This window comes from Corvus hawaiiensis, chromosome 1 (assembly GCF_020740725.1).
Source record: "Corvus hawaiiensis isolate bCorHaw1 chromosome 1, bCorHaw1.pri.cur, whole genome shotgun sequence".
NCBI classification, from domain to species: domain Eukaryota; kingdom Metazoa; phylum Chordata; class Aves; order Passeriformes; family Corvidae; genus Corvus; species Corvus hawaiiensis.
In genome coordinates, this window is record NC_063213.1 from 73,440,832 (window position 1) to 73,456,909 (window position 16,078).

Sequence of the window (16,078 nt, forward strand, 5' to 3'; positions counted from 1 at the left end):
CTTCCCTCATCATAATTTCTGCTTTCTAGATGTTCATTGAAGGTGTTGTAATTTTACTAAAATGCAATATTATTAAACTAAAGCTTGAATGCTGGGTTTGGTTTGGTTGGGATTTTGTTTGGTTGGGTTTTTTTTTTGGTTGGTTGGGGTTTTTTTGTTTGTTTTTTGGGGTTTATTTTTTGTCATTTATGCAGTGAAAAAGCATTGGGATTCCTTAAAAACACACTTTTTTAGCTTTCATGATGTTACTGTTTTGGTTTAAAAAATGTGTAAAAATAAGGTAAGCAAACATATTAAAAGCACATTATGAGCAGGACCTGTACCAAGGAAAGTGAAACCAGTGTCCTATTCCTAGCTGGTCCTGTCTCCCCTCAGAATAAGCTACAAACTACATGACTTTTAACTTCCTGACTGGGTAAAAAAAACCCAGTGGAAAAAAACTAAACAAATGGATCTATAACTGTTCATAGAATCCATGAATTTGTCTTGAATAGGTATTCCTGAACAGAAAACTGTGGTATATGCATAAGACTGGGGGGTTCATTTATTCATATCAGCCATAAGATTATTCGAGTATGTTTTAATTCTTTGCTTTTACCTCAGTTTTTTTCTGTAAAAATATATAGAATGTACATGCTAAGCTTTATTTTGGAAAATAAAACAAATATCGGTAAAGGATATATGAAAACAAAAGAGGATTTTAAGGAGCAAGGAGATTCCCAAGTGTTCTGTGGACCTTAAAATATACATTTTCAAATTAAAAGATACTGAAAACTGGATGAAAATGAGAACCTAGTTTGTAATCAACCATAAAAAAGGAAAGATCTTTTGATGTGAATCTTACTTTTTAACAAGAGAATGTAATTTCTATTCATGTTCTTGAACCCACATCTTCCAATACTTATTAAAATATTTTTTTTACTCAGAATTCACAAAATTTGCTGTTCTTACTCTAACCACTTTCAGAAAATGCAATTATAAATATTTACACCATTCTAGTTACTATTTCACATGTATTTCAAGAGCCGAGTTGCATTAATTTTAACATCTTCCAATTAACTGAAGAAGTTCAGTAATAGCCAGTTTAAGAGGTTTTTTTCGCTTCTTCTCAAGTGAAACCTCCTGGTAGCTATTTGTCTTTTTTTTTTTTTTTTTTTTTTTTTTTTTTTTTTTTTTTTTTTGTCATTATTTGTAAATCAGTATTTCAAGGGTTTGGAAAGAAGTATGCTAGTAAGAAGAGCAACATAAAAAACATTAGAATGAGGAAGCTAATACCTAAATTTATTTAGAATAAATCATGTCAAAGCTACCACATTTTTAACAAAATATGGTATATTCAGGAATCATCAATAAGGAATGAGCAACTATTTATATTCTCTAGATTTCATTTTTCACCTGTAGTAATTGGTTTCATTGCCCTTTAGTAATTGGTTATTTATTTGAAAATCAGAGTAAAATAAAAGCCAGACTCGTTCAAAGAAATGACTTCCAAAGCATCTCTTCATCTTTATGGATGAGGAAAATACTCAAGAGCACAGACAAGTTTATTTCTATTAACTGAAAACCTGAACAGCTGAACAGGATGTTCAATAAGGCTTTGTGTCTAACAGAAGACCTTTTTGTCTTCTAACTTATTGAACTTATTCCTGATTTCACACCACACTTCTGCAATATTTTGGGGGGGTTTTGGGGCATTTTTTTGTCTGGTGGTATTGTTGCTGTTGTGTTGTTATTGTTTATTTTTTTTCCCCAATACTCTTTTTTCTAATTAATATTCCAAAGTCTTATTTTTAGAGGATTGAAACAGAAAAGAAGTATGGAAGACTTTTAAGGTGGAAAATTACTTATCTAACCAAGATGCTTGGACAGAAAAAGAGGTGCAAATAATTAAATGAATTTCAAAATGGCATAACCAAATTTTACATATAAGGTTGACACATAACCATGTGATATAAATACAACTGTGTGTGCTCAGGGCAGGGTACCAGAAACCTTCCCTTACTGCACTTTGTCAGAGCATATGAACAATTTTGCCATATAGCTGAGGCTTATGCACAGAGAAGTGCACATATTTTGTACATAAGTGGAGCTCAATATGCTTTCCTCAAACCCTTGAAGCCTCCTGTGAATCGCTGGATATTTTTTGCAACAGGCATTACTTCAGTTGCAGTTCTCGGTTTGTTGCTAGCTTTCTGAACACACCTGCCAGGTGTAGGTCGGGCACATGGTGGAACTAAGCTCAGAGATTTTGTTAAAATATTCCTAAATTAAGACTCCTGCTATAGCAAAGTATAAAATTGAATCGTTACAGGTCCAGGTCTAAAAACCCCTAGCTGAATTCCTTTATCAGACTGAAAACCATGCCTGGCCCTTGAATAAACAAAGCAGCAATGACTCATCCAGCCCTTCAGGTTTCTGTGATTCCTTTCCAAACCCACATTTGAAAGCATGGGCAACATTACCTCTGTGACCAAAAAAAATTTCCTCCCCCTGCAAATCAAGATAGTGAGGGACATATTTTTAAACTTAGAAAATAAACATTGGACTTCAGTTGCAGGATCCCCGTATATTTGCAATGACTGATAGAAGATGGAAATTATGTGGGCAGATGACTTCAGGGATACAGCAATAAAAATGGCTGAAGCTTAAGACATGCTGCGACTGGAAAGGAAGACACCCTTGTAGAACTTGGAAACTCATGGTTGTAGGACAAATGCTTACAACTCTCATTATTCTTTTTCCAGCCCTCACTCTGTAATGTCTCCCAAAGAAAATGATTCTTTTTAGCTATATAGGATTTCAAAAGATGGAAAGCAGAGAAAGAAGAAAAAAATTATATTTTCAAGATTCAAATCTATCTCCAAAGCTAAATTTACTATCGTCTTCCTTCTGAGCAATTACTTATAAAAAGACAAAACCATCAACAAAAAACCCCCACCACCAAACCTTTATTCATGCCCAACTGAGGATATTAACTTTCTGAAGCTTTTCAAAGCTGTTTTTCTAGCTTCATAGAAAAGTGCATGGCATGCACTGCATAGTCCCGGTCTAATCAAAAGTTATTTCATTAAAAAATTGCTGCATTGGTGTTTTTTTCCAGTAGACTACACACAGCATTTTAAGTTATCTATCACTTTTTCCCTTTGGATTTTACTGCTTGCAAATGGAGTTTCATGCTTCATGAAACAAAGACTTTCAGGCTGCTTAGGGAACCACAAGCTACAGGACAGGAAGATGACAATCTGAGGTAGAATCTGAAATCCCAGACAAAAGCACATCAGACTCTGGGAGTCTGTTTACGACACCTCCAGTTGTAAACCCCACAGGACTGAGGAATACCAAATTCTCTGATTTCACTGTGAGGTTCTTTACAGTTCTACAAGTCACTGGCTCTGTGCATTATGCCGACCCAGCTCCTGGAGTCATAATATTTTAGAAAAGATTGGCTGTTTCACATTCTTTTAAGGTGCCCTATTATTTTTGGAACAAGTGTTGCTATTTCTTGTGTTTGGTAGAACAGTACTCATCCAGCTGCATAGTCCTGTTCCCAGTGATGCCCAGGGATGACTCCCTTTGAGAGGATAACAAAGAGGGTTGCTAAGAATAATATGAATGAAAAAAATTATTTCTGCCCCAATGAGCAGAGCATTGCATACCCTGAGGGCAGTGCACAATTACTGTGTTGACTCACTGAAAAGCAAGAGAATTCAGTTTGTCTTGAGGGAATGAACCTCTGGTATCCCAACATGCACATAACACATGCTTGCTCCTTTCCTATTCAATCCAGTTCACTGCCTCATCTTTTCCTGGAATGAATACTGAGTACCAACTGGATTTGCATGCTTTGTTTTCCGTTAAACAAAAATAATAATAAAAAATTCTCTGAACTCATTCAGATAGAAGGGAAATACAAATTCCTCACACAGCAACAAAAAGAATTAATATTATTCTTTAAATATGCAACTGTGTTATACAGTCAAGCATTGCCTACGCTACTGAATTACTTGATGTGGCCTTACAGTGATGCTATGGAGGTAGTTGAATCCATACACTTTTAAGCTCATGAGGGACCACCCTGAAGCAAAGCTAACAGGATAAATCAGAAGTTACTTCAAGATGAGGAGTAATTAAATTCGCAGTGCTGGATAACATAAGAGAAGGAAGTGAGCAGTTATGCAGCCAGAGCAAAAATAATTGTTCACACAAATGCAAGACACAGCAAATGATTAACCTGAAGATACACGAGAAAAACTCTAAGATCACACCAAAGTTACAGATACATGTTTGACATAACATGGAGTTTTATACATCGCTGCAAAGGCTTCTGCACAAACAATATACCATGGGTATACAGTGGGTTGCACCTTTTACATTGAGTGGTCTTGAGGGTGTTTTTTCTCATCCCGTCACTGACCTAATGTCTGGTCTCTGGAAAACAGTTCATAGCTTCCCAGTGCTGAGGATGAAACAGGGAGCAGGCACTGCTTGATCTGTTCTTCACAGTATCTCTCGCCCTACTGGCACACCCATCACCATGTAGCCAGTCTCCTCATAAGCACAGTCATTTATATGTGTAGAGAAAGCAATTTGAAAAGAACCAGACTAAACTCTTTTCCAAAGGGACACTTTATGTCTATATTCCTATAGGAGTTATGCCTGCTCTTAGAGGTCTCACACTCCATTGAACTCATATGATTGAAATTGCTCTCTCCACAAAGATCTCAGATAATCTTTCGTATAAGTCATATTTCCTACCTTTTACTTCTGCTGCCGTATTTTGGGTGGCTTTAAACTGATGTGTGGACAGCTTCTCCACGACCCTGTATCATCACCTCTTCTGTGCCGAGACCTGAGAGCACCATGCCAATGGCAGTCACAGCATCTGGACCATGTGGCAAGGGGGCCCAAGGGCGCAGGACTCACAGCAGCACTCACCTCAAATGACATAATTGACCTTGGTCATAACTATAACATTTGGGCATGTCACTGCTGGTAGTTTAATAATTTCTTAAGGAAATAAATTAATTAATCAAATTATAGTCACAGATTTGCTATTTGAATATCCCCATGTCTATTTCAGCACAATACAAAACACAGGTATTAGAGTGATTTTCATGTACTTTATTTCTGAGGAAACAGATATTCTCTCCTGTGCCCAGTAAAAAAAAGATTAAAAAAAAAAAAAAAAAAGTCAGGCTTTCACAAACTGCAGTTCAAATCTTGAATTAAACATTACTGATTTTCTGTCTTACTTCAGTGGTAGAGATTCATGGAGATTTCAGTAGGAGTTTGCAGCACACATCAAAACATACGTGTCTACTTGTTTGGATTCCCACAGACTTGATTAATTCCCATTGAGTGACTAGAAACATTCTGATTGACTTAAATAGCTTTTTGATCCATACCAGTCTCCCTTGGAGCAGCCAAATTCTGTTGAATGAGAACTAGCCCCCTAAGGGTTATCACAGCATGCATCTGTATACTTGGTTCATGAAACTTTTTCTTCCCTGCTAGCACCATTAACTTTTTTAAAATTGTACTAAGGGTTCTTTTGCTAATCATAAAGCTTAATCCTAATTTCTCTCTACAGCCATCTAATTCCAGATACAAAGAAATTTTGATTAAAATTATAAAAAGCACTTTGCACAAGAAAATCTATTGGAAAAATATGACACATTCAGAAATTCACCGGTATCTTGTGGGAGTGTGTCTTGTTTGGTTCAGTCCGGGTCTCCCCTTTGGGTTTCGTGTTACTGTACCATCCCAGTTTATACCCTCCTGGTTTCGTGTTCATAACCCTGCTTTCTCTATTTGTCTCCTCCCAGACCCCTGCCAATCGCTCCGGCACCCCTCCCAAGCTTCTAGAAAGTTCTGGCAGGGGCGTCGAGCGATTGGTCTTGGGGGGAGGATCCCTCCCTTCCTTTCCCAAGATAGGTTCCCTTGTGTGTCCCTCATCCTGCAGACCCGTCCTTCTCCTTCCCTGATTCGATGCCGTTGTCATCCCTCCCCTGTCGCCACCGCCCCATAAAACCCCTGGCAGGCGGGCTCAGGGTTGCTCATTGCTGGGCACCCCCGGGGAGCAAGGTCCGCTGTTCGGAGACACAATAAACCTTCTGGACTTCATCCACAATTGAGCCTGCTTCCTTCTTCCACCACCTGCCTCTATTGCCGCGGTCCTGTGGAAGGACCCACGAGCCAGACCTCTGGTCTCCCGGATTCCGGAGGCTGGCCCCCGCAGCCTGCTGCGTCCAGAGCTGACCGGGCAAAGTGGGAACTGCTCCAAAAAGGACGCAGAGGCAGTATCTTTTAGTCAACATTATTTTTCTTAATAGTTTTATTCCCTGCCTTTTTAAAGTATCCACTTTACCTAGGTATTCCTCTCAAATGGAACAAAACGTTAGATTACAAAGGGTAATGGCCACCTGCCTACTACTTCCACAAGCAAATGCACTATAAATTGACCAAAAGCAGTACACTGCTCTGTGCTTGCAAAATGAAAATATGTAAATTTGGACCCTTTCTATTTACAAGAAGTACTCAAAAAAAATCTATTACTGGTATTTGGCTGTTAGAAAGCATTACAATCAGAAATAGAGATGCAAGAAAATTAGTTTCTGCACTGGACACAGTCCAAACTTTATGCTTAGTTTATTCTACTTTTTCTGAACAGAAATTTGCCACATCTTGGGGCATTTCATAGTCTTTCATGACATGAAAAGCAACAGATAATTTTCTTCTATCAGATGCTAGCAAAAGAAAGAGTTCTAAAATATTATTATAAAAATAATAAACTGATAAAATAATTATAAAATATTATTAGTCTTGTAATCCCTAAACCAATCTTTCACGCTTCAAATAGTACAATAATCATATTCAATAATGCATTAATATTTCAGAATTTAAAATTTTATCTCCTCAGGATTATCTCCCCTTCTAACAGCACATTTTGTAAGTCTATCACAGTTTTTCACTTTCTAAGGTCTTTGACACTAGAATCCTTTAAATAACAAGATGAATACATTTTAATTAAAGAACTTCAGAAAATTGCAGCATCGTGTAATTGTTGATGATCTACCCTGTCTAGGCCACAGTGATATCTCAGCGGTGTCATACTGGATGATATAGCTGTTTTTCGTGCAAGACATTGCATCTCCTCCAAAGATGCACCTTTCATATAATGACAATGTGGACCTTGTTACCAGTCCAATTATAATAATTTTGGTTTTTTTTTTGCTTTTGTAAATTCTCTATGAATTTGCAGTTTACTGCATGTAGATTTATTTCTTTACTTTTTCCTCTGAGGCAAACATGGTTAAATTGTGTTATTTAGCCCTTGTTCATAACTGCACTGCATTTGGAACTGCAAGGCTCTGCTCACAAAATAGTTGTAAAGGGATGGGAGGAGTTTTCAACTCTCCTGCAAGCACCCAGATGCACATGATGGGCATATACACAAAATGCAGCAGTTCCCACCCAAGGAAAATAATTCTTTAGTGGAGTCTCTAGCAGATCCAGACACCAGGCCACATCCAGACTAGAGGCTTAAATGCTAATTGCTAATATACACTGAAGTTTTCCATGTGGAAAAGTAATTTATGAAATTGTATACATTTCTATTTAGACTGTTCGAAATGAGCATTTCATTTTGAATAATATTTTTAGAACATAACACAACTCTTTTCAACTGAAAATGAAAAAAAAGGTTTATATTTAAGTTCAGTTTTATTCTTTATCTTCTTTTTCTGCATTTGACTGAGAAAAAAAAGAAAAATAAGAATGTGAAAAAATTTTTCTCATACAACTTTTTTATATTTTAAAAAAACCCCGTTTTCTGGCTTATCCCAGCTGGAAACCAAAAAGTATGGAAAGTAGTTATTTTCCTATTTTCTCCTTTGCCTTGCTTCCTTCAATACACTTAATTGATGGCAACTGATTTTTCCAAAAGAATTAAAGCAGCGGGGGCAGGAGAAGGTGATATCCATGGTGTGGATAGTCATAACATGGCCTGGAATCCCTTATGACAGCATTTTAAACCAGAAAAGGACATAAAACCTGATAATGCTCACTATTCATTGCCATTCCTGCCTGAAAGCAGATTATCTGCCTGAAAGCTAAAGTATGTGTAGCAAAGAATACCTGGTAGAAGTTACCATTCATCATGTATAATCAAGCATATGACTGTGATATTCTGCTAAATTCTATTTATGTGGACTAAACTATATATAGAAATGACATTGTTATGAGTACACAAGGTAGCTCCAGGTAGATTAGTGTTGCACTGTTCTCTTCTGTAAATACAAAAATATAATGGACATTTTATGTGAATTTGGTCCATTAAATGAGAAAACTTAAACTTCAGCCCTGATTTCACCTCATAATTAAAAAAAAAAAAAAAAGTTAATTGCAAAGTTTTATTTGTTTCAGTTTTAGAATGTTGGTCAAGAATAAGGCAAGGCAAACCACAGGCCAGTTTTAAAGCTGTGTGATATTTTTCCACACATGAAATTGTTGCTTATTTGCACACATATTGTATACTGTAAAGCACAGTTTCTTCTATCAAATCTCAAATGTGTGTCTCAGTAAGCCAAAGCATGATGAGCCATGCTTTCAGAATAAAAAGCATAATTACAGAACAATTGCAACCTGTGGTACACAGATCAATGAATTGCAGCTGAGCAACCTCCTGCACCTACCAGCAAATGTGTATGAGTCCCCTGGGCCCTGCCAGAGCATAGAAAAGAAAGCCAAAACCCTGTAGTCTATTAGGAATACAAATTCAATATATTTCTCGTAATTACTTTTTAATTTCCATCTCATTTATGTATAGATACTACAGAAGGAAAAAGAGTTCTATTTGTTATTCTGCTGCTGTCTTGCTTATTTGACCTTAGTCATATTACAATTACTCTGTTGCTTAATTGATTCTTTTGCATCATATGCATAATTAAAACTGCTTGTCTTTCAGGTGTTAAGTGGACCTAAGATTACCTTTTATACTGTAAGAGAAATGTTTTAAAGAAGAAGCTCAAATGAATATTATTTTTTTAATGTTCAAATTGTTACTTTAGAGTTCTGATTTACTAAATTATTTAATTTTGTCCATGAGCTACATATTGCTTTAAAATGTTCAATTCTAATGCAATTTAACTTAAGCCTTCTTTATACTAGAAATATTTTTTCTCCTTTTGTTCAGACAATGAAAAAGAGGAGCCCACAGGCTAGGAAAAATGTTGATTTGTCTTTCTTTCTTAGTACTGGTCTGTAGGATATTGTCCTGACTATTGAAAGAAAGACCTCATTCAGAAGTTTTATATAAGTCAAGTAGGATTGCAGAGTATAGATCAAATTGTACAGAATCTTCCTGGAAATTAAGACAATGGAAATCAATGACCATTATAGGAGTAATTTATATAGAGAAATAATCCTTTTTTTCCTATGAATTGGATCTTACTTTATTAAATGTACCTATTGACTTCTGTGTGGCCATCTATACACTAAGGAAATAATGCCATGGGGATTTTATTGTGCCTTATTGTGCAGTCTCACTCCAAATACAGACAACCAAAATATCCAAGACTCTCTGGGATTTGAAAAAGAATAAGCAAGTACAAAGAGCAAGGAGGCTGAATATAACATATAATGACCAGATACTAAATACAGAACATATAAATTTTGGTATATTGTGTATTCTGTAATGGATGGTAAGACAGATGAGTGACTAGCACAGTTATTGTTACTACACTCAACACTTACATTAAATTTTACTTTGGAATGCTGACCCTGCTGTTTCTCTTGTGGATAAATTATACCTCATTGTCAGTTCTGTGCTTGAAGCAGTCTTCAAAGGAAAATATAATTCCAGATGCACTGTATGTACAACAGGACGTAAATCAAGTCTTCTGTCTTGATTGTCTTGTTTTTCCTCCTTGTGGTCCTCTGCAAAGCAGCAGTATCTCTTGTCAAGATAAGTCACCTCTGTCACTCAGCCTTCATCTTTGTGATAGCAGTCAAAAATACCCAAGTGTGAAATGCAGAAGGCTCTTCTGCTGACAGAATACAATATCGGTGCTGTCTGTTCATGTGATTACTTATCAGCTGAATTTACTAAATACAGAATATGCTGTGTATCAAATACGAAGTCATCCAGGAAAATAATGCCTGTGAATTGGTCAAAAATGAGAATTAATGCAAGTGTTAATGGGTATTTCACAGATATATGATTCAACCGTGAAAGGCTCAACTACCATGAAACTTGATACTATAAGAAAATTTATACAGAAATAGTAGAATATATCTATTTTCAATAATTTGGAAAGTCTGTGACAGGATATTGCTGAAAACTCTCCTATGAAGAATGAACATGGCTCACATGATTTAAAGTTATTCTCTGAGTTGTGCTGGAATGTCCATCTGGAATTGGAGGTAATGCCTTGCACCTTGATTACTTCTCATGCACAAAAAAGGAATTTGTTCTGCAAATGAGCCACAAACTGAAAATTTCCATTTCAGCCTATAAGGAAAAAAATACTCCAACACATAAATTTGCTCAAATTTAGGATAATTTTTAAATACTTATCCTTGCCGTTGAGAGAGGTACTTAACGTACCTATAATGTATGTCTGTTGTCAAAGCAAATCAATAAATTTCAGGGTACAGTACCAGTTTTGCTTGTCATAACTGTGTAACTTTAAGCTACAGTTATGTAGCATAAAGAAAGCTTAAAGTGCTTTCTTTAAGATTCAGAGCATCGTAAAGACCAGAATCTCATGCAACAACCTTGTTGGATCTCTCAAATTGTTAAAGTAAAACCGATTTTTTCCTAATTATTAATACAGAGATTATAGTTATTGTTCAGTAGTTCTGATTCTATCTCATAGAGGGGAATGGAAAATATCAGTATAAAATAGGGTAGGTTTGTCACTATACCACAGGCAGAATACTTACAGCAAACACTGAGGTGACATACGAATTCTGAGGGCTTAATTTAAACATGAATTATTTAATATTACAAGCCTTTAACTTGCGTTGCTAGGGACTTTATGTTAAAACTCATGCTCACTCTGATTTGAGCTGCTTGAGCATGCTGAAGTGATAAAGTTGATCTTGCTTACAAATTAAATTTTTAAGGCTGGTGGATTAGTACGACCATAGGCTTGATCCATATAAAGTGCTGAAGCTTTCTAGATTCACATGGGATTAAGAGGCAAGCCTCAAGTAAAACCTTTCTCTAACTGACACTTTTATAGACACTCCAAACCCAATTAGGCCGTGCTGCTTCAAGGTATGAGTTCTATTGCCAACTACACCTCTAAGTCTATCAGATAAGTTACTTAACCTCTCTACATATAATTTCTATATTCTATAGAAAAATGATATCATCATCGCCCATGCTGTTGAAAGGCTTTCAGATTTGGCAATGAAAGACTGTGTACTCAAAAAGCAGTGGTAACTCATGGCTACCAATTTAAGAGTTTAAGCAAAGTGGAATATCACTCTGTGTTCCATTGTACCACTGTATGCCTGCTAAAACTGTTATATGATCTGTTCTTGTGATAACTTTACATGTCTTGTGACACAAGTTGAAAACATGAAAAAACTCATAATATGTACTGTGGAATTCATTTTCTCATCACCTTTATCTAACATAGCCTCATAAAATACCCTTTATCTAAAATAGCCTATGTGTTCAAGAGTATGGTCAAGCCTGGATATAGACAAATCCATCTATTAAATTTTGCTGGTACTGGAAAGTAAGGGGAGTTCTGGCATGAGGGAGAGAAAAGGATGTTAAAAAACCCCAAAAAACCAAATTTCCATCATCCTTATGTGGTCCATTCTTCTGTGTTTGACTACTTGCTGAAAGCATGTCCATGCAATGTTTGTGCTGCACCCTGAAGATTATGAGATACATTTTCTCAAACTTTTTACTATCCTTATCTATGAAGAAGAAAGAAACCTAAGACCAGTATTTTCCAATAACTTTTACAACCTGTTTGAAAATTCAGCAGGGAGCTATGATGTAAAGGCTGGTTTTCCTGTATGGACATCTGAGCCATGCCACATGGCTGCCTCTTATACCAGTGCTGACCTGCATTAAAAGTACTGTGGTGCCTTTCCAGACGACTGCTCCCAGAGCAATCACATTCCCTCCCTGCATCATAACTCAGTCAGCTCTTCTACCAAAAGATTGGGATGGACCCCAACACAGTGTGACAGATGCTTTCAGACATGTCAACAGCTGCCTTCTAGGCAAAGATTGATCCACAATACCATTAATATTTTAACAGCTCTTGTCAAAAGATTGTATCACTAACTTATAATATCCAAATATGACCATTTGACCCCCCTCCTTTTTTATTTTTTTTCTGTGCCAGGAAGGATACTCTGTTAGATACATGATGCTGATACACTGTAGAGACATAAATTGTCATGCATGTTCATTCTTTTTTTTGAAACGTTATCTGCCCACTTCTCTTCTATATGTCTTCTAAAAATCCACATTATCCCACAATTAAGAGGTGGGGATTCTTGCCCTTCATAGCCATGAAACCATCATTCTTTAGGGAGAGGCTGTTTTAACTGGCATCAAACAATAGTCACTTTGTCATACTCTTAGTGTAATAACAACCAGCAGAATGAACTGACTTGTGTCAGTCACAGTGACATGGTTTTAGTGGTGAGCTCATACCTTGTGCATATGATCACAAGAGTGGTCCCAAAAACTGTGGCTTCCCCACTGGGGTATCTGTCAAATCTTTGGGCCAGCTTCATGAGCCTTCTTTTCACTCACCCTGTGTCAAAAAATATGAGCTATGAATGAAGCACCAAATTAGGTGAGGATGCTGAAGATCTGAGTCGTGATACGGATACAGGCTGCCAGAGTGCTTTGGCCCACGGAAGAACAAGATGGGATCGTGGTCATTGGTAGTGTTGTCTTGGCTGGTGTGCAGTGTGGGTGCAACAGATCTTACTGAAATACAGGACTGTACATGGCAATATGCGAGCCAGGAAGCCTAGGATTGCTGTCATGAAGACTACTCTCAAAAGCAGCCTGTAGCTATTACACCTCTATGATAGCCGCTGTGCAGAGCCAGAGAAGGATCCTTGGCAAAATATAAATTTAAAATGATTAATTTGTTCCTCCCTTTTTGTACCAAAGGCAAGTTGTATCACACTGTCAAACTGTTTCGGCAAGTGCTGCAGAAAAGCTGGTGAAGGGTAGCTTTTATGCTTACCTGAATTTTCCTCCTTGTTGTATCCATTTTTAACAGGTCCCACGGGGGTGTCAGAAATGGAACTTAGGCCTGGAGGTAGTAGAAACATCAGCAGAAGATAACGAGAAAGGCTGCACCTTTGCTGCTGCTTTGTGTGTGCAATATACAGCAGCTGCTCTTGTAACAGCTGGAAGGAAATAATTAGTGTAACAAAAAGTCATGTTATAGTGTTGCATCAAAAAAATTTCAGCGAATGAGACCTTGGGCTTCAAATATCGAGAGAACTAAATACATTTAAGTGGATTCTTTCTAGCTGAAATCTAGTCAGCTAAAAACAATGAGATAAATGTCATTTCAGGTAAGCCCCTGAGTCCTCCAGTAATTTTGTTACATGCTAGACACCACCTCACTGATTCTTTGGCCAGCAGAGACTAACAGAAGGAACATCACAAAACACAGGACACAAAGGAGATGCAATTAACTGTTTCCCTTATTTAGCTGATAATATTCTGTGGTTTCTGATTGGTTTAGGGGACAAGTGAGGGAAGAAGCAAAAAGAATTTATTAATTTAAAGATTTTTTCGATTCAGTAAGTAAAAAAAATTACCTATCCTTCAATTTATTTGACCTTGTATTAGATCTTTTATTTCATCTTTCCCATTAGAACACATCATCAACATAGGTTTCTCATTTTTACTTGCTTATAAAAGCTATAAAAAACTCAAGACATTTTCCTTTTCCCTATTTCCTCACCATAACTGTGAATCCCCCTAAGTAATCTAAAACCCTGCCAACAGAATGGTAAAAAAGCATCTTCATTTGATAAGCACCATGTTTGAAATCCTCTTTGCATTCATAGAATCACAGAAGCATTTAGGATGGAAGAGGTCATTGAGTCTAACCATATACCCAACACTGCAAAGACCACCACTAATCCATGTCCCTAAGTTCCACATCTACAGTGCCATGTCCTTGTAATGCCTCCAGAGATGGGGACTCAAGCACTTCCCTGGGCAGCCTGTTCCAGTGCTTGACAGCCCTTTGGGTGAAGAAATTTTCCCTAATATCCAATCTAAAGCTTTCCTGGTACAACTTGAGGTAATTCCTTTTCGTCCCGTCACTTGTTACTTGGGAGAAGAGACCGACAGCCACTTCACTACAGCCTTCTTTTAGGTAGTTGTAGAGAGGAGTTTGTCAAAGAAATTATTCAGAGAAACTACTTCAAGGATTAACATTTATCTACTCACTAAGCAACATTTATAATTTCAATTATTAATGATAGCTTTAATTCTATTAGAACATGAAAAGACATCCACAAATATGACAACAAATAGAGGTAGTAAGGAGGATCTTTTCTAATAACCACTGTATCTCCCCTTGTCCTCTGGTTTTAAATAGCTCTGAGTTCAACTAATATTAGCAAAAGACACATTTAAAATCCTGAGCTTAAAATTTCCATATACAAAACTGCCCACTCTCATTAGAATGACTGGAAAGATGTTAAAGAACATTAAGTAGCAAAGCAGGTCAGGTAATTTGGGATGTTCATATCAAAGCAGTAAGCTGTCCTATATTGCAAAGGCTTTTGAAGATGGAGCTCAATAGTGCCAAGTGAAAAACTACTTTCTAATTTTTTTTTCTTAAAGGTAGAATGATTGTGCCATCCAGACTAGAGTCCAGGATGGTTGAACAGTATAAGCAGGAGATGGCAAAACATGGGTGTCACAAGTTGGCCTGACAGCGATGATGAGTAAGATGATCCCTTGAGATCTGTCAGCATCAGGGAATGGTTGCAGGATACCTCTTCTCTGCAATGGCATGGGCCCCACAGAACATCAAGCTGAGCACATGGGGCAGGGCACGAGTGCTGTAGCCATGCTGGACTTGCTCCATCTGCCACCCTACTCATCAGCACCCCCAGATGAGTGGGCGGGCAGTTGTGGTTGGACTAACACCACCAGAATAATTCTTACGTCTGCCTTCTGACTGCCACTTCCTTCTCACGCATTCTTTAACTCTTTCCTATGGAACAATAACCAACTCCAAAACAACTAATTCAGCTTATTGCCTATTGTCTGTACAATCCCTAGCTGGCTCCTTTCCTCAGGGCAAATGAGGTCCCACAAACAGCCACAGTCACTGAAAAGAGTGACACTAATGAACCCAGGAGCCTTTGCCAGGGACAAATCATAACAATTGTTTACTGTAAAATCCTCTCCCTACCTTAACCAAACGTTAGAGAATTGTCAAATGCTTTTTCCTTAGGCTAATACCAAAGCAAGAGCAATAGGTTGGTAGTCTTGCCTATACATTTGTCTCAATGTCAATAATTAAATTTAAAAACCAGAATTCTATATTTTTTTGTCTGAAATTAGTACTGACCATAAAAAGAGACTATTATATGATATATATTATCATCATGAAGTTCATGAGCATGAGATATATTTTATTGGGAAAATAAAGCCATCAAAGCTATCTTAAAGCCATCAAAGCTAAAAAAAAAGGCTGCTGAAAAAGATCACAAATCAAAACATCACGTGAAATAAGCAGATAACTGGAGAAAAAAAAAAAGAAGAAGAAAGGAAAAACTGGCATGCAGACATATTCCATGCAAAAGTAGTGCTAGTTAATGTCTTTTAACAAATCTGATTCTATTTCCATCCCCAAAATATCCCTGCTTCAGAGAATATGTAAGAGAGAGCAGTCAAAGAAAGGTTTGGATTTTCATAGTATTTGCTCTTATGAGGGAAAGAAAAAAAAAAAAGAAAAGGTTAAATTTATTCTCTTTGGAAAAGGGAAGACTTTGAGGTGACCTACTTAGCTTCAGTGGTCTTTATTACTTGGCAACATATGAAATAAGATGG

The 16,078-nt window shown here is 37.0% G+C and overlaps 1 long non-coding RNA gene across 1 annotated transcript; it reads right to left on the reverse strand.

Annotated features, from left to right (window-relative positions):
- Positions 1-7,826: 7,826 nt before the first annotated feature.
- Positions 7,827-13,719, reverse strand: LOC125335275. Its single transcript, XR_007207400.1, has 3 exons — positions 13,236-13,719; positions 12,689-12,791; positions 7,827-10,158 (listed from the first exon to the last, which is right to left on the reverse strand). It is a non-coding gene; the product is annotated as an uncharacterized LOC125335275 (long non-coding RNA).
- Positions 13,720-16,078: the final 2,359 nt, after the last annotated feature.